At 41.8% G+C, this 27,039-nt stretch overlaps 1 long non-coding RNA gene across 1 annotated transcript; it reads right to left on the bottom strand.

The window, feature by feature from the left end:
• Positions 1-688: 688 nt before the first annotated feature.
• LOC116758008 lies at positions 689-24,867 on the bottom strand. The gene is made up of 3 exons (XR_004351124.1): positions 24,559-24,867; positions 1,827-2,076; positions 689-1,743 (listed from the first exon to the last, which is right to left on the bottom strand). It is a non-coding gene; the product is annotated as an uncharacterized LOC116758008 (long non-coding RNA).
• Between the last annotated feature and the right edge of the window lie 2,172 nt (positions 24,868-27,039).

A 27,039-nucleotide genomic window follows, 5' to 3' on the forward strand; every position in this document is an offset into this window, starting at 1 on the left:
TGCCCAGAGTAAGCTGATGAGCTGAGAGTGGGTGACCTTAATAGACATAACTGTGTATGGGTTCACTGTACCATGAAATTAAATTTTAAATCTGAATTGATGAACAAAACTGCTGGTTTGATATTTCTGAACAATAGTTTTAATAGTTTTGTAACTCTTTCCCTTCCATGAGAACTGATCTGAATTTGGGACTGTGCAAGGAAGTTTCTTGTTTCTAAAGACTATATCTGAGTTCTACCACTAATTGGTGAATTATAATTATTCAAGTAAATTGGCAAATCCAGTGGCCTCTTCCCAGCCCTCTAGCCACCTACTTTCTCTTGGAATTGGCCATTGTTAACCATTGTCTTCTTGAGTATCTCCTCTCTGGCTTCAGGACAAAGGCTCCTCCTACTCTTTTGTTGACTCCTTTTTCCAATTTGCTGTTTCCCCCATGTTACCCAAGTAGCCCTGATCTTCCTCCACCACACCCCCTTTATCCCCTCAGCAGTCTCATCCTTACCCCTGGCTTTAACCATCACTGCTTCACATGACTCTCAAATCTATACTTTCTGTTTGGCTTCTCATCTGAGCATTCACCCCATATTCTTATTTACCTTCTAGACATTTCCACATGGATGTCTCAGCATCTCAGATCAGCATGATTAAAACCCAAATCATCACCAATTTCTGTGTATTTCTTTTTCTTAAATTTTTATTGGAGTATAGTTGATTTACAAGGTTGTGTTAGTTTCAGGTGTAGAGCAAAGTGAATCAGTTATACGTATACATATATCCACTCTTTTTTAGATTCTTTTCCCATGCAGGCCATTACAGAGTATTGAGTAGAGTTCCCTGTGCTATACAGTAGGTCCTCATTAGCTATCTACTTTACATGTAGTAGTGTGTATATGTCAATCCCACTCTCTGAATCAATCCGTCCCCCGCTTATCCCCTGGTAACCATAAGTTTGTTTTCTACCTCTGTGACTCAATTTCTGTTTTATAGATAAGTTCATTTGTACCCTATTTTTAGATTCCACATTATTATATGATATTTGTCTTTCTCGGTCTGACTTACTTCACTCAGTATGACAGTCTCTAGGTCCATCCATGTTGCTGCAAATGGCACTATTTCTTTCTCTTTTTATGGCTGAGTAGTATTCCATTGTATATATGAACCACACATCACCAATTTCTTATACGTGTACCTTATCCTGACTTCCCAATAAAGAATAAGACACATGGAAATAAAATTCAGGAACTTCCAAGTTCTGAGCAGTGAAGAGCTGGAGTGGGGGCGTGGGAGGTATTGACAGAACTCTGCCAGTCCCCTGTAGGGTATTTCAGGAGGATCTTTTCACTTGTGTCTTCACTCACTACCCATTCACTCACCCATTTATTCATTTATTTATTCATCCATCTATCCATCCCTCCCTTCCTTTCATCGTTCATCCAAAAAGCATTAATTATGTCCCTTTTATTTGTCAGGGACACAAACATAAATAAGACATAGTCTCTGACTTCAAGGAATTTCATAGGAAGAGACAAAAATTGCATAAAACTTTCCAGATGCTAATAGAAACATCGGAAATTTGGGACGCCAAGTAGGAGATGGTCAGTATCATTGAAGGGAGATAAGTTCAGGAAGTCTTCAAAAATAGGCGGCACGAGACACATCTTAAAAGATGAGTTGGTGCTCATGATGTGCGCAGGCCCAGGATGCTGCATGAAGAGGCACCAAGGTCTGAAACAGCACCGTGTCCTGTAGAAGCAGAGGGTGGAAGACACTGCGAGTTGGAATTTAAGAGGTAGGCAGGGCCAGTTGGTGAAGATGCTTGTACTCACCATGCATAGGAGCATGAGTTTTATCCTGAAGTCCTCCTGGAGTCACTGAAGAGCCTGAGTTGGGGGATTGCCAGCTGGGAAGGTGCAGTTTTGTCTTCTCCTTGGGCTCCTGCTACCAATTTTAGTATTTATTGCTCTGGCTTTAGCCTCTGACTGAGGAGAGAACAGCCTCCCCTTCTTGCTTCTCCTCCTCCAAACTCTTGAAACAGCTGCAGTAGTTTCCAGTTTTCAAATAGAACTTTACTAAATGCTAAAGGGAAATAAAAGGAAATTGTTGCAGAAATGTCATCTGTAAAGCAGTAGTCTAGTTTCCTAAGTACAGATGTCTGAGTCAACCATTCTGCTAGAAAGAGCAAAGACATTTAGGTGGTTTCCAAATCTCTCTCTACAGTTCATACTACTCTTGCCATCAGTGTTATTACTTCCACCACTGCCACCATTACTGCTGCTCCCATCACCGCCACATATATGTTAGCACTTCAGCAGCTCACATACATCATATATCTTATGCCAGTTGCTATGCTGGTTGCTTTATTGATAACGTCGCCTTTAATCTCCATCAAAAATAAATGGATGAAATATTTGTCAATATCCCATTTTATTTATTTATTTTAACATCTTTATTGGAGCATAATTGCTTTACAATGGTGTGTTAGTTTCTGCTTTATAACAAAGTGAATCAACTATACATATACATATATCCCCATATCTCCTCCTTCTTGTGTTTCCCTCCCACCCTCCCTATCCCACCCCTCTAGGTGGTCACAAAGCACCAAGCTGATCTCCCTGTGCTATGCGGCTGCTTCCCACGAGCTATCAATTTTACATTTGGTAGTGTATATATGTCCATGCCACTCTCTCACTTCATCCCAGCTTACCTTTCCCCCTCCCTGTGTCCTCAAGTCCATTCTCTACATCTGCATCTTTATATCTTTCCTGCCCCTATGTTCTTCAGAACTTTTTTTTGTTTTTAGATTCCACATATATGTGTTAGCATACAGCATTTGTTTTTCTCTTTCTGATTTACTTCACTTTGTATGACAGACTCTAGGTCCATCCACCTCACTACAAATAACTCAATTTTGTTTCTTTTTATGGTTGAGTAATATTCCATTGTATATATGTGCCACATCTTCTTTATCCATTCATCTGTCGATGGACACTTAGAGAAATGGAAATAAAAATAAACAAATGGGACCTAATGAAACTTAAAAGCTTTAGCACAGCAAAGGAAAACATAAACAAGACGAAAAGACAACCCTCAGAATGGGAGAAAATGTTTGCAAATCAATCAACTGACAAAGGATTAATCTCCAAAATTTACAAGCAGCTCATGCAGCTCAATATCAAAAAAGCAAACAACCCAATCCAAATATGGGCAGAAGACCTAGATAGACGTTTCTCCAGAGAAGATATACAGATTGCCAACAAGCACATGAAAGAATGCTCAACATCACTAATCATTAGAGAAATGCAAATCAAAACTACAATGAGGTATCACCTCACACCAATCAGAATGGCCATCATCAAAACTCTTACAAACAATAAATGCTGGAGAGGTTGTGGAGAAAAGGGAACCCTCTTGCACTGTTGGTGGGAATGTAAATTGATACAGCCACTATAGAGAACAGTATGGAGGTTCCTTAAAAAACTAAAAATAGAGCTACCATATGACCCAACAATCCCACTACTGGGCATATACCCTGAGAAAACCATAATTCAAAAAGAATCATGGGGCTTCCCTGGTGGCGCACTGGTTGAGAGTCCGCCTGCCGATGCACGGGACGCGGGTTCGTGCCCCGGTCCGGGAAGATCCCACATGCCGTGGAGCGGCTGGGCCCGTGAGCCATGGCCGCTGAGCCTGCGCGTCCAGGGCCTGTGCTCCTCAATGGGAGAGGCCACAACGGTGAGAGGCCCGCGTATCACAAAAAAAAAAAAAAAAGAGAGAATCATGTACCACAATGTTCATTGCAGCTCTATTTACAATAGCCAGGACATGGAAATATCCCATTTTATAGGTAAGAAAACTAAAACTCAGTTGGAAGTAAAGGAGCATCTCCAAGATCACAAGCAAGTAAGTGATAGAACAAGTGGTCCGTATCAGCTGGTACCAGCAGGTTTGAGGAGTTTTTGCTGTCATGCTTGGCAACCAGAGGCATTCATGCCAAGGTGCCTAGCTCACTGTGGCTCACACTAAATACTTGCTGGACACACCCAGGCTCTTGTCCTTTCTGCTGCTAAGTGTCTTCTCTTCTCTTTAGCTCCTTTGCCCAATAGAGTAGTTGACTGGGATGGTAGAGTAACTGCTCTCATCAAAGCACTTCCCCAGAAGGAAGACTCTTGTCATTCTCTTACACAGAGCATTCTGTGGGGAAGGATGGGTGGGAAAAGTGTTGATCTGACACGTGGTCACTCATATGTGGCCCAAAGAAAGACTAATGGATGAGATTCAAATGTGTTTCACTCCTTGTCATTCTCTTGGATTAAGGTTTGTGGGGTAGAGGAAAGCAGTAAAAAGACAACTGCATCCATTTCTTGTGTGGTTTTGAGAGGATTCTTCATGCATTGTTGGGGTTTTTTTTTGTTTTCCTTATTTCCAATAACTGAACCAACCAAATTGTCTTCAGATGTAAAATAAAATAATCTATCAGTTCTGGATTTAGTATAACACAATGCAAGGGATTTCCAGAAGCCACTGACTCTCTCCAGGATCCACTTTCAGAGGACCTGAAACTAAAGCTGAAGGCAGACTGTCTCTTTCCCCAGAAAACAAAGATTATGGTGACACTTCATTATCATCATCAACATGTATAAAGTCTGTGCCATGTTCTAGATACATCTTTAAATATTTTAAACATCTCACAATAACCCTACAGTATAGGAATTATCCTCATTTTTGAGTTGAATACACTGAAATTTTGAGAGTTGTGTAGCTCACTCAGTGTCACATGTTTAAGAGGCAGAGCTGAATTTCAACTAGGTCACACTAACTTCCATGCTTCACATCAGCAAGTCAATATATAGGGCTACATGACCCTTCCTTGATATCCAAGATCCAGGGATGCTGTTTCCCATCGCTACACCTGTATTTTCTCTTCCTCTCCTCTTTGTGGTTAAGTCCCCACCCACCACCTGCTGTGTCTTAGAGTTAGACTCTGTCTGTGCCTTCTCACGTGACTTAGAATCTCCCACACAGACTTCAATTTATGACCACCTCTATATCAATTATTCTCTGCCTCTTGTTTATCTTTCCAGTTTGAAAGATAAAGATTCATGAATTCATGAAATCACGCAGCCTCTCTTTCTACACAAAGCTCCGCATTCTCCAGCAAGGACTCTCTCTTGTATTCTGTACCACCCACCATACCCACCTTGGAACCATTTCTTGTTTTCCTGCCTTATTCAGCAGCCACCCATCCTTGGCCCAGACAAAGAGACTAATGAAATGGACAGTGTGGCAGTGTTAATGAGAAATAAAGAAAAGAACAGACGTGTTGAAGGAAAGTCACAATGATAAAGAGCTGTCAACAGTTTTGTTCCAGAGGGAATTACTTCACTTGTAAGCACCAGAGCCACTCAAGTTGGAAGTCTCTTTCCTGCTGTGTGTGTGTGTGTGTGTGTGTGTGTGTGTGTGTGTGTGTGTGTGTGTATGCATAATTATTTAAACATAGAAATGGAATCTTTAGAGAAGAAATTACAGTCCAGAACAGATAGCTGTTCCTTCCTAAATTCAGATGGTATAGTGCAGCTGTTACAAACAGGCCCATTTTCCTAGATCATCTCAAGGTCCCAACTTTTCCTTGGTACTCAAGTGCAGGGCTGCTCAATGAAGATGAAGTATCCACCCAGTTCTTTGTCAAGGGAACAGTTATTTATAGCCCTGAGAGTTTTCTGAAGCACAAGCAATCATAACGTGTTATATCATCATCACCACCATCACAGTATCATCTTCTTTGGCACTTTGCAGTGTGATCACAGAACATTTCCACACCTAGTTTATCCTTTGATCCTTATTAAAACCACCCTGCGAGTTAGGTATTGCTGACCCCAATTTTATATAAGGAAATGGAGTCTCAACGAGGACAAACTACAGACAATGAAATCTGTGCTAATTCCCAGGCCTCCTGACTTCTAGGCTAGGCTTATTACATCATGTCTTATTGGGTAGTCAGGGCGAAATGACACTTCCAGGGGCAGGCAGTGTGGCAAAGGGGTTAAGACCAATACTTTTGGAGGTCGATTCCTTAGGGTTCAGATCTCAGCTTAGGTGCTTGCTATTTGTGTGGCCTTGGACAAGTTACTTGAGATTCAGTTTCATCACCTGTAAAATGGAGCTAAAATGACTATTCACAGAACTGAGGTGAAGGTTGAATAAAATCATGCCTGTAGAGTACTCTGGCTCAGTGCACTGCTTGACACAAAGCAGGTGCTTAATAAGTGGGAGTTTTTTTTTTTTAACTACATGACGTCCACAGTCTACCGTCTTTCTATTCAGAGATATGAAAGCTCTGAAAAGCAAAATTTTCAAAAATAACTTATTTCACTGCAAAACTCAACCTAAATAGGCCTTAAGTTAATCTTGTATTTTTTTTTATCTTTTAAAAGTTGTTTTTTACTTGGTTTATCCACCTTAGTGGGAATATTTATGCATTTTGGTGCAGAAATATTACTGCTTTTGCTGCCACAGACCCCCGGGTATATTACATAATGTTCAATATCACCTCTTTTCTAAAATTTAAAACATTCTATATTCTGAAACATATACTCTGAAACATAACATATATTCCATGAGGGTACTGGCAAATGACTGTGCGTCCACTCTTGCCCACTGGTGATACTGGCATTAGGAGAGGCTACTAGTATTTCTGTTATTCCTGATTCCTTCGGTATTTGTTTCTTTTACCAACGGGGGTTGGACTGTCTTGCCAGTCGATATGGAGTTCTGAAGGCCTGGAGCTGGAATGGAGAAGACAAGCTGAAAGCATTAGCCACAGGGATGGTGAGACCAAGGTGGGTTAGAGAGAGGTGAGGCTCAAATGCCTGAGAAAGCAAGCAAGGATGCTGAGAGCAGGGGTCAGAAAAGGGAGCTGTACCAGCATAGGCCCTCCGAGAAGCAGATGCCAAACAGAATTAAACCTGCAAGAGATTTTTTGGAAGAAGCACCTGTACATGATAAGGCATGCACCTGTACATGATAAGGAATGCACGAGTAAGCAGGGAAAGGGTTCAGATGGCGATGCTGGTGTGACACCTGTGAAAGGAGAAAGAGAAGAAAGGAGGGTGGGGTAGTGAGGCTCTCAGGTGGTAGCAGAGCACAGAGAACGTCTCAAGCAAGCTGATGGGAGACCTGACCACAGGTTCACTAGTGGAGAACTGCACTGGGCAGGAACAGCCCTTCTCTGTCACCTCCCGCGATCAGTCACTGGCTGGGAGCACCCCGTAGAGACTGTGGCCTTGGCACCAACACTGCAAAGGATCCAAAGGTGCAGCATCTGGAGGTTGTCAGGCAGATGCTGTCCTCACAGTGGTTCTCTTAAAGGCAGGTCTGAGCAGCATGTCACTGTGGCTGCCACAGAAGTCAGATTTTGTCAGAGAAGGCATCTGAGTCTGGCAGAAACTCAGAATCAGAACGAATTAGAAACAAGCAAAGGGAATGGGAACGTGTCATAATAATATTAAAATTCGAAAACAATTTCTAAAGACGTCAGAGTATATTCACGACATTATCACTCTGGCTAATGGGTTTATGCATCAGCCCACCTAGCTTGGGTGCCAGGGCAGAGTTCCTGAGGCATTAGGAATTGTGTCCAGTTCATCCCACCATACCCAGAAAAGAAAAATTATTGAGTCATCCACCTAATTCCCTGTGGTCAACTAGGGCAATCACCCCACAGTTCCTCCTTCCAGTCCTTCTTCAGAATGCCGCTCATGGAATTCCAACACAATGCCCTGCACACAGCAAACCCCCTGCAGGCATGGCCCAGCGTCTAGTACAGAGGCTGAAAATTGTTGCTTCCCAGGTCTGATAGCTCCATTCAAGGCAGAAGGCCGTCTTAGTCCCTATTTCTGCTTTGGGCTTTTCCACCGTTTTCTGACTTCAACAGAACGCTCATTTAAGAAGAGGTACTTCGGGGTCTTATTCTGAGCTGCAGATTTTGGAGCTAGCCATTACACAGGGCAAGGAAACCTGCTGGAGCTGGTAGACAGTACAAGTCAAGGGACCGGAAATCTGAGTCAATAGGTGTTTTCTTCAGAGATCAGTACTAATATATTTAGTGCTATTGAGCATCATTAAATATGTATTGGTTCCTTTTATTCTCAGCTAAAAATCATTCTAAGTGTATTCTGCATGCAAATGAGTATTGAGAGCTGATGCATTAATGCCCTGTCTCCAAGCATGGGGTGTGTGCCCAAGCTCAAGTTCATTCACAGAATGAGGAGCCAGTGAGCTGTACTGAGCTGTCTTCATATGGCTCTTGCACACCTCATCATGGAATTCTCTCCTGTTGACTGGGTAGTCACGTGCCCTTCTAATGCCAGTGGAAATTGAGAATATGTATTGAGTATGAGCTATGGTATCCTATAACCAAGAGTAGTATTTGGACACTGTCATTTTGAGACCAGAAGGACTTTAAGAAGTGAAATGCAGCATGCACTTCTACAGACAGCCCCATTTGGCTCTCCCGACAGCCCATGTCTGGCCCCCAGCTCCCTTTTCAGAGCAGCTCAGGTCTACTTGGGCTGAGGAAGAAAGAGGTGACTTTTTAATTCCAGAAGCGAGGCCAAGTAATAAATGTATCTGTAAACTAAAGGAGATATATTCTATCATCTTTGAGATCTCTTTTAAGGCAAAAACCCTAAGAGACTCATAAGTAAAAATTTAGAGGGTAATTTATATTTTAAAAAAGAAAAGACCAAGTTCAAGTTGTTCAGCCCCTGCCTGGATTCCATCAGTGGGTTTACAGAAGTTTAAGCTCTACATACAGATGTAACCATTTGAGTTTTGATTGGAAAATTCTTTTCTGGTATGGAGTATATAATAACTTCTGTCCCTATAAGCAAAGGGAGGCATATGCCTATCAAGCCCTAGAAGTTTTCATGATAAAGCATGAGATTTGGAGTCATAGACTTGCAGTCACCTTCTGCCTGCCCCACATCATAGCTCTCTACCTTGCTGCATCTATAAAACAGATGCAATGAATATGGGCCTCTCATGGCTGATATGAAGCCTAAATGTGAGAACTGAAACAAACTGCTCGCTAACAGAATGTGATAGAAAAATGGCAGTTTCCCACATACCCAAAGGCGAGAATCAGAATGGATTCTCTCATATGTGTGATTCTCCTTAATCAGGAGGATGAATGAATTAGGCTCTATGGGGGTCATGGGAGACACAGTAAAACCGAAGTAGAAGAGACTGGAGTTCCCTAAGTGTGTGATGAAATCCCAGAGAATAACATGCTCAAAGGTGAAAATCAACACCACTCTTCTCCAGCGTGGCACACCTTTCTGAGAGAGAGAGCAGGCTATGCACACAGCAGGCAGAGAAACATTCTCCGCATACATCCGGCAGCTGCGCTAACACGTGGATACCAGGACAGATTACATAATCCCGGAGCCAATAGTGAGCATCAGCTCTGAGAGATTTTCACATAAATAACAGTAAAGTTTAAGTATCATTATACTCTCTGTGGAAGAATGTCTGTAAACCCACGTGACAGCATAGAAGGAGCTAAAATACAAGTTTTAAAACCGCATTATGTTAGTCATCTATTGCATGTCACAAGTTATTCCAAACTCAGAAGCTTAAAACAGTAGACATTATCTCACAGTTGATGTAGTTCAGAAATCCAGGAGCAACTTAGCTGTGAGTCTCTTGTGAGTTGAAGTCCTGGTATTGGCTGGGGTCACAGTTAACTCTAAGCTCGAGTGGGGAAGGATCCACTTCTCACATCACTCACATGCTTGCTGGCAGCCCTCACAGTTCTCTATAGGCTGCCCGAGTGTCCTCACACCATTGCTGCTCAGGACAGGGCAGCTGACTCCTCTCAGAACAAGTGACTCAAAGGGAGGGTTGGGGGTGTTTGGAAGTGCACCCAAGACAGAATCCACAATCTTTTTATAACCTAATATTAGAAGTGACATCTCATGATTTCTACTCTGTTTGACTCACCAGAAGTGAGTCACTAAGTGCAGCCTGCACTCAGGGGGAGGGGAAGGAAGGTCGACCTCTTAAGCAAAAGAGAATCAGAGAAGGTATAAACACATCTTTAAAACCAGCTCACGCATTTAAAAGAAGAATTCAATTAAGAAATTGAATTGGTGGTCATGCAAAGACCTTGGATGGAAAGTAGACAATAAAATCTGAATGGATTCTATTTTATCCATTCCAGATAAGTTAGTGAGATCTCAGACTGTCTGGATGAGCCTGCTGTGTGCATAGAACAGATTTCCTTTTCCCTCTGGGCACAGAGCTGCAGGCTACATTTCTTAACCCCCTTTATAGGTACTTGGGGCTGTGAGTCTGAGTTCTGGCCAATGAAATGTACAGAAGAGATATCCTCCCTTTCTAGGCCTGCCCCATAAAACACTTCTTCCACACCCTTTTTGCTCTACTGAATGGAAATGTTGATTGGAGATGATTCAAGGACTTAGTAGAGGGTGGAGCCATAAGAGAAAGGAGCCCAGGTCCCTAAATGAGAGATTGGAAGTTTGCCTGACAAGCACATCTGATTTGAATCCACATGAGCAAAACTAGATTTTTATTTTTTAAACCTTTGGAGTTTGGAAGATTATTTATTATAGCAGCTAGCATAACTTATTCTAACTCACTGTTGTTTAAGAGAGGTGGTTCAAAGGTAATAGATGAAATAATGTTGAGTCTATAAGATCTTCTGAACATGAATTAATACAATTATATTAATTGAAGGGCTTTTTAAAAATTCAAGAATAAGTGTATAAAATGGTTATTTAAAACATCTGCTGTGCCCTATGACTGATAAATTGTTACTTTGATTCTTGGAATATAACCTGGGAAAAAGACCAGTAAATTTTGCTGATTATGATATGGAATCCATCGTAGAGCATAAACTTATTAATCAATAAAACATATATAATCTACTTGGCTTTGGGGAAAATTGACTGGTAAACAACATAGTATAATGGATAAAGGTGTAGTCTTCGGAGTTACACAGACCTGGTATCCTTTCTGTAGCACCACTTTGAACTTATATAACCTTAAATTTCTTACTCACTTTATTTAAGTTTCCTAATCTATAAAATGATGATGATGATGATGATAATAATAATAACAATTATATCATTTACATGATAAGATTGCAGTGAGAATTAACTGAGATCTCTGTATCTACATAGAAACTACACAATAAAGTGTTCAGAGAGTGTTAGCCATTACTATTATCATTGCTGCAATTTTGTTATTTTGGGGAGGGAAATTAATACTTTGCTAGTCTCTTTTGCTCTTTGAGGAGAGATAAATAAGGTTATGATTAAGATAGAAGTAGAGATTATAATTAATTGAAGAGTCAAAAAGACCTACTTTACTAAGGCTAATGGCAACAGTCTCCTACAGGTCATATGAGAAGATTTTACTGTGACAGGTGAATTTTGTAGGAAAGTATAAGAAACAATATCCCCAGAACATACTTGCCAGATACAAGAGTTTTTAGTCAACATCTAGGAAGGGGATAATCACTTAGACATCCCTATCACTTAGATTTTCCTCTGGAGACAGCTGCAGTCATGAAGTGAGAAGCTCAAACAATGTGGATGAGAAAGGTGAAGAGAAGCTCCAGGACCTGGTGAGGTGGCCTGGCTGCCACAGCTAGCCCCAGAAAGAGCAAGTGGTGGGTCTGTTGTAGTCAGAGGGAATGGACAGCTCAGGTGTGTGTCATGCAGGTATCACACTGAGGAGAGGGAGTGGTCCATCTTAACAGGCAGCACAAGCTCGAGAAGAAATTGGGGTACTTCTCAAAAGTTTTGTTGGCAATGTTGTTGCAGGAGGTCAGTCCAACAGGCCAGGCCAATGCAGCAAGCTGTTAAGACCCAGGGGCTCTAGCCAAGCAGATGTGGTGGGAGGCATGGTCAGACTTTGAGCTGAGGTTGGAAGGGAAATTGAGGCAGGACAGTTGTATAGTCTGGGCCAATGGGGATGACTGAGGTTGGGGAGTAGGGAGTGGATATTAAGAAATACTTTGACTGCCTTGCCACACCAGGAGTCAGATCAAGTTGGCAAACATCTGTCAGAGCTAGGGATCTTGATTCACTTCCTTCAGAAGCCAGAATTCCCCGAGGCCTATAGGTAAGCCTCATCAAAAATAGATACAGCTAAGGAAAGCTAAGAAAGACTAGGATAAGGGAAATGGTCATACACTAACCGTTACCTGAAAAGCTCTAAACACATTGAAGAGGACACATCAAGAGCTACAATCCACTATGAAGAATTCTCCTGTCTCTCTGTGCACTAAATAATGCAGCTTCAAAATTCAGGAAGCAAAGTCCACAGAAATTACTAGAAACTTATCAGTAGAAAGGGACTTATTAGGCCTCTCTGAGTTAATGATAGATCAAGAGAGGATATTACAGACAACATTCTTTGATCAAAAATGTAATAAAGTTAAAACTAGGAAAAAAGAAACCTACCATCTAGGAAATTTAGAAACTTTAAATAATTCTTGAGTCAAGGAGGAAATCAAGGTAAGAATTGATACCTATGTAGAAAATAATAATACCAAACTCTATGTGATACAGTTAGAGCAAAGCTCAGTGAAATAGTCATGGTTTACATTATTGCTTACATTAATAAAAGAAAGATTTTTAAAGATTGAATTAAGTATGAAACTCAAGAAGTCAGGGAAGAAAAGTAATCCAGAAGAAAACAAAAATAAAAGCAGAAATTAAAAAGGAAAACCAAACAGGGTAGAATAAATAAATATACTCAAGACCTTTAACATACAGTATTTGTCTTTCTCTGTCTGGCATTTCACTAAACATATTACCCTGCAGGTCCATCCATGTTGTTGCAAATGGCAAAATTTCATTCTTGTTGATGGCTGAGTAATGTTTCACATCTTCTTTATCCACTTGTCTGTTCACGGACACTTAGGTTGCTTCCATATCTTGGCTATTGTACATAATGTTGGTATGAACATTGGGGTGCATGTATCTTTAGGAAATAATAGGGGAAGAGGCAAGATAGGGGTAGGGGATTAAGAGGTATACACTACTATGTATAAAATAAATAAGATACAGGGATATATTGTACAGCACAGGGGATATAGCTAATATTTTTTAATAACTTTAAATGGAGTATAACCTATAAGAAAAACATTGAATCACTATGTTGTACACCCGAAACTAATATTGTAAACCAACTATATTGTAATTTTTCAAAAATAGACCTTTAAAAAAGTAAAATAAAATAGATAAAACATTAGCTAATCAAAGCACAGGTATATGAAAGAAGAAATAAGAAATAAGAAATAACCACAAATAGAGAAGAAAATAATCTTTCAAAACGACTTTGCTCAGCTCTTTGCGGACAAATATGAACTAGTTGAAATGGATACTTTTCTGGGAAACCATAAATTGCAAGAACGAACCCCTGAAGAGGCCAAAAGTTTAAAACTACCAGTATTAATAAAATACAGACAAGTTTGGAAGAACTTAGGCCTAGATATTTTCACAAGTGAATTCGACCAAACTGTTTTAAAAACAGACGGTTTCAGCGTTATTTAAAGCCTTGTGATTCAGTGATTGAGGACCAGCATATGGGCATCCCCTGGGAGCCAGTGAGACCCGCACTCTCAGGTTCCACTGCAAACCTGCTGAAGGAAAATGTGGTTTTAACAAGGTTCCTTGGAGATTGCATGCACGTTAAAGTTCGAGAAGACTGATTTATACCAAGGTTTGGCAAACTATGGTCCGTGGGCCAAATCCAACCCACCTCTTCATTTCATAAATAAAGTTTTATTGGAATACAGTCACACACATTTGTATATGCTTTCCCACTACACTGGTAAGTTGAATATTTGGGGACTGAGACCATCCAGCCCACAAAGCATAATATACTTACCGGGCCCTTTATGGAAAAAGTTTGCCTACGCTGATTTATACTGCTGCAGGACATAGAAAAAGTGAGAAAAGCTTCCACTTCTATGGATTACAGAAACATCAAGGAGGTCACAGTAACTTCAGACTTAGCCACTATTTCACAAGCAATAGATAGCAAAATAAGATCACTCTCACTTATGAATATTAATGCAAAAATGCAACCCTGTTAAATACAATTCAGCATAAAAATCATAAGATGATACTCTTAAGTATTGTAAAGGAAATTGACAAAGTTCAACATCATTATTGATTTTTAAAACACTTAATAAAATGGGAATAAATGAATAGATTTCCTTAGCATAATAAAATTCATGAATTTAAAAATTTTTAAATTCATGAATTCATAAATCTGGCATCAGGCTTGATGGGGAAACAATAAAGTGATTTTAAAAAAATCACACCATTATCATTACCTGCAGACAATATTGCAATTCTTAAGTAATATAAAAGGATCAATTGAAAAAACTATGACAGTAAGACAGTTCAGGAAGATACATGTATTAGTTGTCTCTTGCTGCTTGACAAATTACTGAATCACTTTGCTGTACACCTGAAACTAACACAACATTGTTAATCAACTGTGCTCCAATATAAAATAAAAAATGTTTTAAAGTCTCAGAATGGAGAAGTGTTACATCTAACTCCACTTTTTGGCATGGTAAATGAAATATAAATAAAATTTAAAGATTGACAAACCAGGGGAAAACATTCCCATATTCCAAAGGGCTTATCTCTTTAATACATACAGACTTCCTTGTTAAAAGTCCTATGACCAATAACCCAGAACAGTATTAGACTAAAGTAATGAACTGACAATCCACAGAAATATAAATAGGGTTTAAACACATGAGAAATGCAAGTAGAAACCATGAAATAATACGTTTGCCAATTAGACTGTCAAAGATGAAAAGGCTGGTGAGAATGCGAGGAAGGAGTCGGTCTTGTGTGTTTGCCCAAATTGTATGGGTGGGTTTGTTGTCAGATTGTCTACAGAGGGGCGTCTGTAATGATCTATCAAAATGTAAACAGTCCACATCCTTTGACCTAGAAATTCCACCTCTATAAATTTTTCCTGGTGATATACTTGCACATGTGTGAAATGATTTATTACATTGTTTGTAATTGCAAAAAAATGGGAACAAATTAAATATTCCTTGATAGGGGCTTGGTAAAATAAAATATGATAACATTCATGGAAGTGAATACTAGGTAGTGGTTTTAAAGTGGGGTCATCTCTTTGTGTATATTGAAGAAAGATCCGTCAGACAAATTGCAGAGCAAAAAGTGATGTGTGGAATAGTGTGTATGCATCCATTTGCAGAGGGGAAAAAAGAATAGTGTACATACGTGCTTATTTATACATAGAAAATTCCTGAAAGGAGAGGAATGGAACTAAGAACAGTGACTGCCTCCAGTAGTGTCCTGGTAGTATGAAAGAACCTTGAATTATATATATAAAAAAACAAACAAACAAAAATAAACAATAACAAACTCTGAAACTAAGAAGCTAAGACACCTGATCTAATTTAGCACCGAGGTATAAATTGTAAAATCCTCAGTGCTGGCCATTTGAAAACAGAGAAATGTTGCTGATATGCAATTCTGGACCTAATTACTTCCTTGCTAACCACTAAACATTTCTCCCCAAAGGTCCTGCTACACAGCCAGTCAGAGAGAGGGAGAGGGAGAGAGAGAAATGTGGCTTGTTATCAGCACAGCCCCACAAATCCAATCAGCATCCTAGAACTGCTTACCTTGTGCTTCCTGAGTCATTTCTAATGAGAGATAATGATAGCAAGGTGGGAGGTCTCAGGTGGGTGTCAGAAAGGATGCCAAAATGTAGGCCAGGTCAATTTTGACTCATTGCACATCAAATGTTTCACTCTTCCTTCCTTTGCACATTTATAGCTATTAGTGAGGAATTTGGGAGCACTCCAGATACAAGCCAGTCAGAAAAATTGGCTTTAGATCCTTCGTGTATGCATTCTGGACCTGGAGATCTAGATGGAGAGAAACAGAGGCCATCCTCCAGGAGATGCTATGGGACATGTCTGCTCTCGGGGATACAGGGGCACACACTCTGGGAGCAGGGCAGGGGCTCGAGGGTGGGGAGGGAAGACAGAGCAATCCTTACCAAAATATATAAACATAAAATTTGCCCATATGTTTACTGCATAGTGAGGGAAGTGTAAAGTGAATAAAGCTGGGGGAGGCTCATTAGCAAATATTTTGTGGCTCTGGAAACACAAGGGAAAATATGTGATTTATTATATAGTCAGTAGAAATGTTGAACATGGAACTTCTCTTGAGTACTTACAATAGGCCTGTCACTGTTGTAGGTCTTAGGGATATGTCAGAACAAAATGCAGCCCTGCCCCTCATGCTGATTACATTCTAGCGGCCAGGGCAAGGGGCTGGATAAGGGAGATGATACATAAATAAGTAAACACACCTATGAGATAATATTAGGTAATGAACAATCTAAGGGTCAATTTGCAACGGTAAGGGAAGAGAAAGACAAGGGGTAGCAAGAGAGTATTTTAGATAAGTGGTCGGGGCAGCCTCTCTGATAAGGTATCTGATAAAATGACATTTGATTAGAGACCTGAGGAAAGTTAAGCAGCAAGCCATGAGGATATACAGGGGAGGTGCAAAGGCCCTGAGGCTGAAGCATGACTTTCCCCACATAGGTAAAGTATTCAGAAAATAATGTTAAGAAACAATTGAAACAAAAACATACCTTCCCTATGATTATGTATGCATAGAGATATATATCAGGAAAGACTATTAAAAAATATAAATCCTTATAGTGCTTCAGTGAAGGGATAAAGACTGTTTCTCAGGGCAGGCAGTATCTTCGAATTCCTTGTGCCTGATCCAGCCATGCTTGGTATATGTAGAATTTTGGTATCTGTAGAAACAATATCTGATGACTAAATGAATGATTTTCTTTGAGAATATTTTATTTATCATTTAAAAGAAAACAAAATGGCCGTCTTTGAAAAATCAAGCTTGTAATAGCACGTTGCATCATAGGGTTTCTCAGAAAGACCTGACTTTAGCTCTGGGCCAACCCAGGATGTAATTCGGGAAGGGGACAGAAAGCTAAATTTTACTGATTACCTAACAACTGCTATATATTTGTATGTGTATTATCGTGGGCAAACCTCAGAACACCCCAAGGACAAAGGTACAGTTGTTCCCATCTTGCAGTTTAAAACAATGAGGCCAGGGAGGCCAGAAATTCAGTTTCTAGCTCATGGACAGAAGGCCCGTAAATGGTAGAGCTGAACAGCAGACCTTCTGCCTCCGAGTTCAGACCTCTGATGACCACAGCTATGGCGGTCCGGGGGAGGGGTCTACTCTAGACCTCCTCCCTCATGCCCAGTGGTTTTGAGTACCACTTCCCGGTCCCCAGTATTCCCCATGCTCCTTGGTTTTCTCAAACCATCCCGGTGAGGTACTTCTTGGGAGCTGTTCCCTCTGCCATGCCCATGTCTGATCTTTGTGTCCAAAGCTCACCGTTTCGCTCTTACTAGTGGTGTGACTCTGGGCAGGTCATTTCACCTCTTTGAGTCTTATTTGTGTCATGTTTTAATGGAGATAACTATGTGTTGGAATTGTGGTGCAGAGTCAATGAAATCATTCAGTCAAAGTCTCTGGACCAGTGTCTATATATGGCAGATACTCAATAAATACTGGGTGAGTCTATTTGTGACCATCTTGGGTCTGGGTCCAGCTAATGATTGACTGACCTGATGAGTGAATCCTGGATTAGTTGCCAATGATGATAACAGCATAAAATAGCATAACATTTTCAATTTAACATAAATTAATTGCTGATGGTGTGAAGGCCAATCACAGTTGCCAGAGAAGACCTCATTGACTTTCCTTACCTTGTCATTCAGTGGGAAAGCAGCACATTTGTTCAGAATTCATTAGGCCATGACTTAGGCTCAGAGTAAATTTAACATGTAGGTTGACTGTCATAAATTGAATGAAAACCTCCTGCTAAGACACCAGTCTGCATATGTAGCCCTCAAACTTAAGGTTCAGGAAAAAAAAAGAAACCCTTTAGAACAGTCTAGAAATAACTCTAGTGAGCCCTGTTTTCTGAAATCTAGGATTTATCTTTTTATATAATAATTTTATTTTCTTAATCATCTTGACTGACAGCAGGAGAAGGAGATACATAGACAGTCTAACAGGTGAGTGTCACAGTTTGCTAGGGCTGCCACAACAGAGTACCAGAAACTGGAGGACTTAACGACAGAGATTTATGATCTCACAGCTCTAGAGGTTAGACGTCCAAATTCAAGGTATCAGCAGGACCACACTTCCTCTGAAATTTGTAGGGGACACTCCTTCCTTGCCTCTCCTGGTTCCTGGTGTTTGTCTGCAATCCTTGGCTTGCGGATACCTCAGTGTTGTCATATCTTCTCCCCGGGTGTCTCTTCTCTTTTGAAGGACACCAGCCATATTGGATAAAGGGCCCACTCTACTCCAGTCTGACTTCACCCTAACTAATTAGATCTGCAGCAGCCCTATTTCCAAATAAGGTCACATTCTGCAGTATCGGGGACATATCTTTTTGAGGGACATAATTCAGTCCATAACAGTGGGTCACTAGCCTTCCTTGAAGTATACAGGGATACAGGGCTGGAGAGCCAGGCAGGTGATTTTAGTTGCACACTTTTCTAACCACACTTTCGTCTCCCACTTCAGAAAGCATCCTAGAAAGGATGTGAGGGACTACACCTCATATCCTAGAGCCTGTGATGACATGAGAAGGGTAGTGGTCACCTCTCCCCTCTTTCTCACTGTAGGAGGCTTGCTTCTGCAGATGTCACAAGTCTCAAGCTGGGCTACCCCATTCAGTTGACTTGGAGCTACAGGTATATAACTTTGGGAGCCAAAGTGAATGGCCCTTTTCTGTCTCCATTTTAATAGCCAGATTTTTATTTCAATCCTATGGGTGAGGCAGACATATTAAGCGTGCTTAGCACTGCTGGTACTACTTTTATTAGGTTGAATCATATAAAGTTTCCTTTTTTATAGACAAAAAATGGTCAAGTATTGGCACTCTCACATGGTTCGACCTGTATATTCCATTAGATGCTGTCACGGATGAGCCCTACTTGGCCCTAATTATTGAAATTGATCCCAAGCCTTTGAACTTTACACTGGGCCCAGTCCTACCCTCATGTCCTACAGGGGAACCACTGAGAATGTGTGCGCCCTCCCACGCCCAGCAACCCTGTGAGAGGTACATGCTCAGAAAAGAAGCAAGGATTTGGAGTTTCAGAAAGATCTGGATTCAAATCATTCCTGTTAGTTCTAGGATTTGACTTTAGAGGCCCGTTACGTAGGTTTCTTAGTGTCTCAGAAACCTTATTTGTGAAATGGGTATAAAACCTTGTAGGACTGTGAGGATTACATTATGTGTGTATTTAATATATATACTACCAACACATAGTAGATGTTCAACAAATTTTGATTCCCTATACTCATGACCTCCATAACCTCTACTATAGTCCCTCATAATCCCAGGAACTGCTCAGAGACAAGCAGAAGCACTGGGAAAATCTGCAGGCCTAATTAGGATAGCTAAGGATTACACAATAATGGGACAAAGAGACTACTTGGCATGTACCCTGTTCTTCTGGATCCTACAGCAGATAACGGTCTCAGAAAATACACCTTGAAACCCAGTTACTGAAAGACATCATCATTATGTAGTCTCTTCTCATCTCACAATGAGTAAACTCCATTTGAATTGCATACATGATGTGCCTGTGTTTATACCAAATGTCATTTTCCAGCATAGTAGTTCTCAACCTTTTTTCCATTGGGACACACATGACATCGACATATATTAGCATATGTGGCACTCTCTTTGGCGGCTATTCAGAGATTCTCTAATTCCCTATAACCACACTTTTCTCTTCCATTTCAGAAAGCATACTAGAAGGGACACGTAAGGCGGCATTCTAGAGATAACCTCCTTAGATATTTTCCAATTAAATTTTCTACAAACTTGAGCAAATTATCCACAAGTGCTATGCTTATAGCCCACCTGAAACTCGTGTGTGGTACAATACTGAGGTTGAGAGTCAGTCTTCTAAGAGATGCTATTATCGTGACCATTCAGAATGGTTCAGACACGCCGAAGCCACTAGACAATTCAGATCCCAGGAGACAGTTGCAGTCTCCTACATCTCATTTAGATACTTCTAGGTGCTCTGACCCAGAGTGAACACACGGAGTCAGGATAATTGCACACACTGAACAAATGGATCTTTTTCAGTGACAGTGTGTTGGCACAAGTGGTACTCCTGCCTCTGTGTTACGGAGGCAAAGCAATGAGGTAGAAATAAAACCACCCCAGGCTCCTTGACTTCCAGCATATCCTATATATGCAGTATTGCTACTGATATGATCAATGATATCTAACCACCAGAAGCAGTCTGCCCCATCTTTTGGCACTTAAGCATTCTGTTCAGCTAATCTACTCTCCCCTTTGGTCAAAGCCACTTATTACCAATTGTAAGTAATGTGACTATGGGGGATGCTACCTGGGGCCACTGGAAGCTGCCATGGTTTACAGCCCTTGGAATAGACTCAGACATTGTAAGTTGAAAAATAAAAACAAAAAACACAACAACTCTTTAAGCCAAACCCAAACCTTTTACAACTGAAATTATAATAAATCACACATCCTAAATCTTCCTGGAAGCAGGACTCAGGAAAGGTTTCCCCTCTCTCTCTGCCAAAGAACCCCTTAGTAAGGGAGAAAGATCAAGAAGGAGCACAATGGTATTTCAGCTGTGCTCAGGGCTAAGATAGGTAGTCTAAGATTGGGTCAGTTCTTAAGACATGGAGGCCGGGCATCGGGATAAAGATAGATAGAACAAAAGGGAAAGGGAAATGGGAGCATGTTACTTCCTAGCTTTAACCATCAGTGGCTCCCAGTCACCTCTAAGATACATCCACACACTGAGCATGATGTATATACAAGGCCCTCCACGGTCTACCCACGCCTGACGTGTCCCTCTATGACAGCGCTCACCTCTCTGTGTTGCAACTATTTGTTCACTTTCCCTATTAGACTGTGAGACCCTTGAGGTAGGGATCTTGATTTAGTAAACTTTAACCCTTAGTACCTAGCCAGAAGCCCAGTAGGTGCTTAATCAATTCTGAATAAATGAGGAAATTGACCCTGGACTAAAGCTGTACATAAGCTAAAAGGGCCACAAGTCGAGAGACACAGACCTCAGATTTTGCATCGTCTGAAGAACTCATGGGCACGTCCTTCTCTTCTGCCAGGCACCATCAGCTATTTCAGGGAAGGCTGTTATAAAATGTGACCATGAGATAATGTTTTACTCTCTTCCCCACAAATGTATCACGATCTGTGATCCCTTCTGAGTCCTCTCCTTGGGAGGCTACATGTATATTTTTAAATGGCTGCATTTGCTCAAGACGCTTCTTGGCCTCTTTTGGAATTGTGGTCAGATTCAGTTTATATGCCATACAAGAAAACCAATCTAGTTCCTTTATAGGCACATTATTTCCAAAACAATGTTCTCCCGGCTTGATTGCCCACGATATTCATGGGACACAGCTTCAGGGCAACTTTTTTAGTAGCTTCCCACAACAAATCCACCCTCTGAAGATGAAGATGTGCCACATTTGAAGATATTTAAGAGAGAGCACCGAGAGTGTCCACACACGATTCTAAAGAAGAGTTCCAAAAATGCTTTGAGCAATTTGTCATTATCTTGGAAATAAGCATACATCCATCAAGGAGAGTACTCTGAAGGCAGTAAGGATTGTCTACTCTAATGTGTGCCATAAAAATAAGCAGAATTTATTGAGCGTTTATTATGACTGAGCAATGCATGTGTGTGTGAGAGAGGGTGTGTGTGTGTGTGTGTGTGTGTACGTGTGTGTTCTCATTGAATCCTCCCAACGACTATATGAAACTAACGACAGCAACAGCGATAGCCAGCATTTATTGAGTGCTTACTATGGGTCAGGCACTGGAGGTAAGGGTTCTTTCACTTTAATCCCCATTTTATAGACAAGAAAACTTAGGTTTAGAGAGAAGTGACCTTCCTAAAGGTCACGAAGCCAGTAGAGAAAACCTGAGATTCATGTACAAATTTGTCTGACTTGTTCTTAATTACTCTGATACATGCTGTGTTATAAGCTCTGCTCTTAACCACTGTGACATGGCCTCTGCATTTTTATTAAAATATTAGGGATGCATGTAATATATATCTTCATCCTAACTCATACTTCTTTTTAATCAAAATGTTGCCTAGTTCAGGGCTCAGTAAATACTAGTTGAATGAATAGACCTATGTCAGTGGCGGTGATCCAAGCAAGACCAGGCAGAAGGGCGAAAAGAACAGTAGGCCAAAGTGATACAAGATGGTCCAGCTCTTCTCATCCCCAAACTAAAGCCATGCTCATAGCAAAGAGCAGTGGGTGTCAGAGAAAGTGCCTGGATGACTTCCTGCCGGCTGCAGCACGCGGCTTTGTGAATTGTTTGCTATTTCATTCCCAGTAAGCCCCTGCAGGGCCCTGGTCCTCAGTCCCCTCATCCAAACATTGGGAATGGGTACATTCACCTCTCTTCTTCAGCCTTCCCCTATGCATACTTATAAAGGACTCTAGAATCCTGGTATCCCATAAAAATGCAAAGTATGATTATTACTAATGATACAGTTAGCAAGAAAGACATTTGTTATTTCTACTCAATTGGTTTCCCCCGGGGGGAGCAGAAACAGTGTTTTTTTTTTTGACATAGTATTAATGTGCCATCTTTGCAACTTTGATCATCTGTCATTTGCTTTTGGAGAGAGTTGTGCCACTGTTTCAGGCAGCACCCTGCCTTTTCCTCGGCAACGTGGACACTATCTGAGCACAAGCTGCTTCATGGTTTAGATGAAACTAGGGATCTTTATTTGATTTCTGGTATCAGGAAACCATTTATTAGGATCAAGGCAGTTAGGCTACGAGACTTCCTTTCTTGCCTGGGTAGTCACCAGTTGAGCAGGCAGCCTGGGCTCATAAATCTAGTTTTATTTCCCCATCTATTCACCTGGAACTAAGTGATTTTTTTTTTTTTTTTTAAGGCAAAGGGGGAACACATTTCCTTATGTAAGCACTCTTCCTCCGGCTCGTAATCACCATTGTTTCTTAGACAAGCTAGTGAGCAGCTGAAGCAGGGGGCCATTTCTATCCCTTGCATCACACTTGTGTTTTCAGAGTTTACAGAAAAACACTGCAACCAATTTGGGATTTCCCTGTAATGATCCACTTCCTCGAAATAAATCAAAATGGATTCAAATGTGCATTTCAGAGACAAAAGGGCTTTCTGCAAATATGTCTTTTCCTAGGCCCTTCAGAAACTACCTTGCCTCTCTTTCGGGCCTCCATCCCCCTCTCCCACCCTCCCGCAAGCCCCCCACCCCGCCTTCCCCTCCTTCTTAAGAAGACTTTCCCAGGTCCCTCTTGGCTGTGGTTGAACGACGTTGGCTCCTGTCCACGCTGCAACAAAGACCTGGCATTCCAGCTGTCTGAGTCTAATCTCCAGTGTCAGCTCTCGTTAATGTGTGAGCGTGAAATCAGAGGGGGCAGAGCTGCACGGAATATTAAAACCATGATCAGAATTCCACTGAAATGCTGAGAGTCTGCAAGCACCATTAGAGGAGGCTGTCAAATCAAGGCTTCGCATTAAATAAAAGAAAAGATTTCTATCAGAGGAAAGTACAATCAGTGAATCGCTGAGCTAAATTAGCATTTTTTCAATTGGAGATCGAAGTTGATTTATTGTTCTACACGACATTAATGTAACTATGTGCTTGACCTGCTAAGGCAGCTACTTTTTCATTTAAATGGTTTCTTTCCTTCCCAGTGCAAAGGCTGCAATCATATTTCAACTTTGCAGAGTGATCAGAAACATCGTGGAATACTGCAGAAATGTCTTAGGGCGGCCTTGCCTCCCCTCCCCTCTCCTTCCTTTCCGTTTTCCAACCCTAGCGCCTTCCTCCTCCCCTCCCCTTCCCCCCTTAACCTCATGGCTGGTGGTCAAGGTCACAGAGGAAGAGTAATCTCAAAGCCACCAACTTCAAAGCTGCCATCAAAGAAGCCCCTACGTAGCCACTGAATTAAAAGGGAATGGGGGAGGGAGGGCTCTGGGCACTGGCGTTCATATCTGCAAGAAAGGGCCCCTTAACTGCCCCATTGGTACAGCCCAACCTGGGGCGCCCTACATCCAGTTCTTCCCTGCCAGCCTCTCAATACGGGTCTCTTCTCATCCTCCCCAGTCCCCCTCCCCACACACACATCGCCTGAAAATAATATACATTTCCAATTAGCAGAGCACATTGTAGTCATGTTCTCTTTTACTGCCCTAACTATCTTCCTTTTGCTCAAAAGCTGGGCCGTCATTAATGAAATCCTGCAGTTCTGTTAATCCGAGATACAATGCTCCTTTTCTCTCTCAGCCTCTCCCAAACATAAAAAACTACAGTTACTTCAGCTCGCCTCTTCTGTTTAGATTTCTTGTCATTTGTCTTTCATTACATACCTGATGTAGCACAGTAGCGGTCGAAGTTCCTGGATAGAGAGGGAAAGGACGCAATTATGTTCCTTTTCCAATGCGCTGTTTGCAAAGGCAGCTGGTATTTTCTGGTTCTTTTTTTTTTTTTTTTTTTCTTTCTAAAGGGCACTGATTTTAATCTCTGGAAGTTGATGAATATGTTTTAGGGTACTTTTGGGGCCCTAACATTTAGCAAGCTTGTTAGATTTTAAACTAGCTGGGAGCCCTGGAAGAACCCTGATAAATGAGATTTCAGTATTTATCTGCAATGCCTCTTATGAATGACTTCATTGCATCCCACAGTGAGAAAAAGGCAGGCCTTGGAGGTGGGTGGTGAGGCTGGTATTTGCCACCCTTTACCAATAGAAATACTAACTTTTAAAGCAAAACAGACATTGGACCAATAGCTAGTGTTTATATTTTATCTTTCTTCCTCCGACCACCAAACATCCACCTTCTGATGTGATAAATGGAGTAAAGTTCTATATTTGGGGGAGGCATGAGGGCATTGTCAGCCCCGTAGATCTGCAGGACCTTAGGGTATCAGGCAAAGGAATAGAATAGTCACCGCACACGGGGCTGGCTGTGGCCAGATGAGGTAGAGCGTAGCTGCCACTCTCCAGCCCTCTGGGCTCTGACACAGATGGAGTCACTCCAAGGGTCAAAGGCGTAGAGAAAAACTCCCCTCCCACTTCCATCACAACTGGACCTAATTGGCCCCCCTTGGTCAGGCGAGAGACCGCAGAACGAATGGTTGGGTTGCTGCTCTTTGCTCTCAGCCAGTGAGAGGGCCTCCGTACGGCCAAAGGTGAGGGTCTTGGCAAAAGACCGCTTAGCTAGCTTCTGAAGACACGCACCACTGGCCCCTGTGTACCTGCCGCCATTTTGTCCAAGTTGCTTTCCCTTGCTCCTCTCTTACGCCCTTTAGAAAGTTACCCTCTCTTATGGGGATATATGTCTATGTACAGCTGATTCACTGTGTTATACAGCAGAAATGCACACACCATTGTAAAGCAATTAGACTCCAATAAAGACGTTAAAAAAAAAAAAAAGTTACCCCGTCTCTTCACCATGTGGGTTATCACTCAAATCAACCACTGTACAAAAGACGTGTGGATTTCATTCTCCAAAGGCAGTAAGAGTGTAGTCACTAAATACAGGAAAAGCTTCAAACCGGTCGTTTGCATCTCTCCTGGACGGTCCCCACAGCGGTTCTCTAGCGAGAGCCAGTGTCCTTGACCAGGGATTCTCGTGTCGCTTGACGATCCACATTCGTTAGCCCTCAGGCGGCGTCACAGCACGTGCCTCTCATATTGCCCACCGGCAGGGCGATCATATGACGAAGCCAGCCTCCTGAAGGACCCTGATGCAAAACTCAATGATTTCCTGCACTCACAATTGCCGTGGTCACTCGTTCCCCAAACATGACGCTCCTCTCCTTTACGTGATAATCTCCTTCTGAATACAGCTTTATTCATGGAATTAAGGACCTTCAGATGATTTGGGTCACTTCTGCTTCACTAGTGCACAAAATAGAGCCCCAGCCAGCCCCCAGAAGAGATAACGCAGACACTTTGTCAGTCACCTCACATGGCCTGCAACACCTTGGGAGCCCAGCAAGCAACATGCACCTCAAAGGCTAGGAGGGACCAGGCCCGAATGTCCTTTAGGTCAGGAAACACAGGAGGAAAACCAGTTTGGTAGCAGAGGCAGACTCTGTGGAAGGTAGCTAGACTGCCCAAGACACTATGGTCTAAGAGCTTGGCTCAAGAAATGCATAGCACCAGAGACACAACCCAGTGGGCATTTGGAAGGGGAGGGCAGGGCAAAGGATGAGGTCATGAGATCAGCCCATTCCACACAAAAGCTCAACGCACCAAGTCTACCCCAGGGAAAAGAATGCTGTGGTGAGTGAGGCAACAGCAGAGGCCTGCCAACAGCTGGGTTTTGGGGAGAAGGCTCAGTCCTCAAGGAAAATGAAACGGCTACCAGAATAGATGCGTGGAAAGACTAAGAAACACGTGCAAAGCAGCAGCCCTAGCCGGAAAAGCAGTCCTCATCTGCTTCCCCATCCTAGAAGAGGGGTCCTAATAGTACTACCGCATAGGGCTATTGTGAGGATTAAACGCTTTGGGATCTGTATCCACACCTGTGTGTGTGTGTGTGTGTGTGTGTGAGAGAGATCACACCTGCACATGGAAAGCCACAGTGCTCATTTGGCACCATCAGATACTCAGGGCTCCTCCCAGGTGTATCATTTAGTTTTTTTAATAAAAGAATGAAACAAACATTTATTAAGACTGTCACACAGGATGCTAGACACTTCCATATGTTATTTACTTAATCCAACCTCAACACTCATTCAGTCGTCACAGCGACTCTGTGAGGGGTGTATGATTACCTCTCCTTTTTACGTTGAGGAAATAGAAGATTAGGAAAGCCTGAGTAACTTCTCCCAGGGAAGACACC

The sequence above is a fragment of the Phocoena sinus genome, chromosome 8, assembly GCF_008692025.1.
Source record: "Phocoena sinus isolate mPhoSin1 chromosome 8, mPhoSin1.pri, whole genome shotgun sequence".
NCBI lineage: Eukaryota > Metazoa > Chordata > Mammalia > Artiodactyla > Phocoenidae > Phocoena > Phocoena sinus.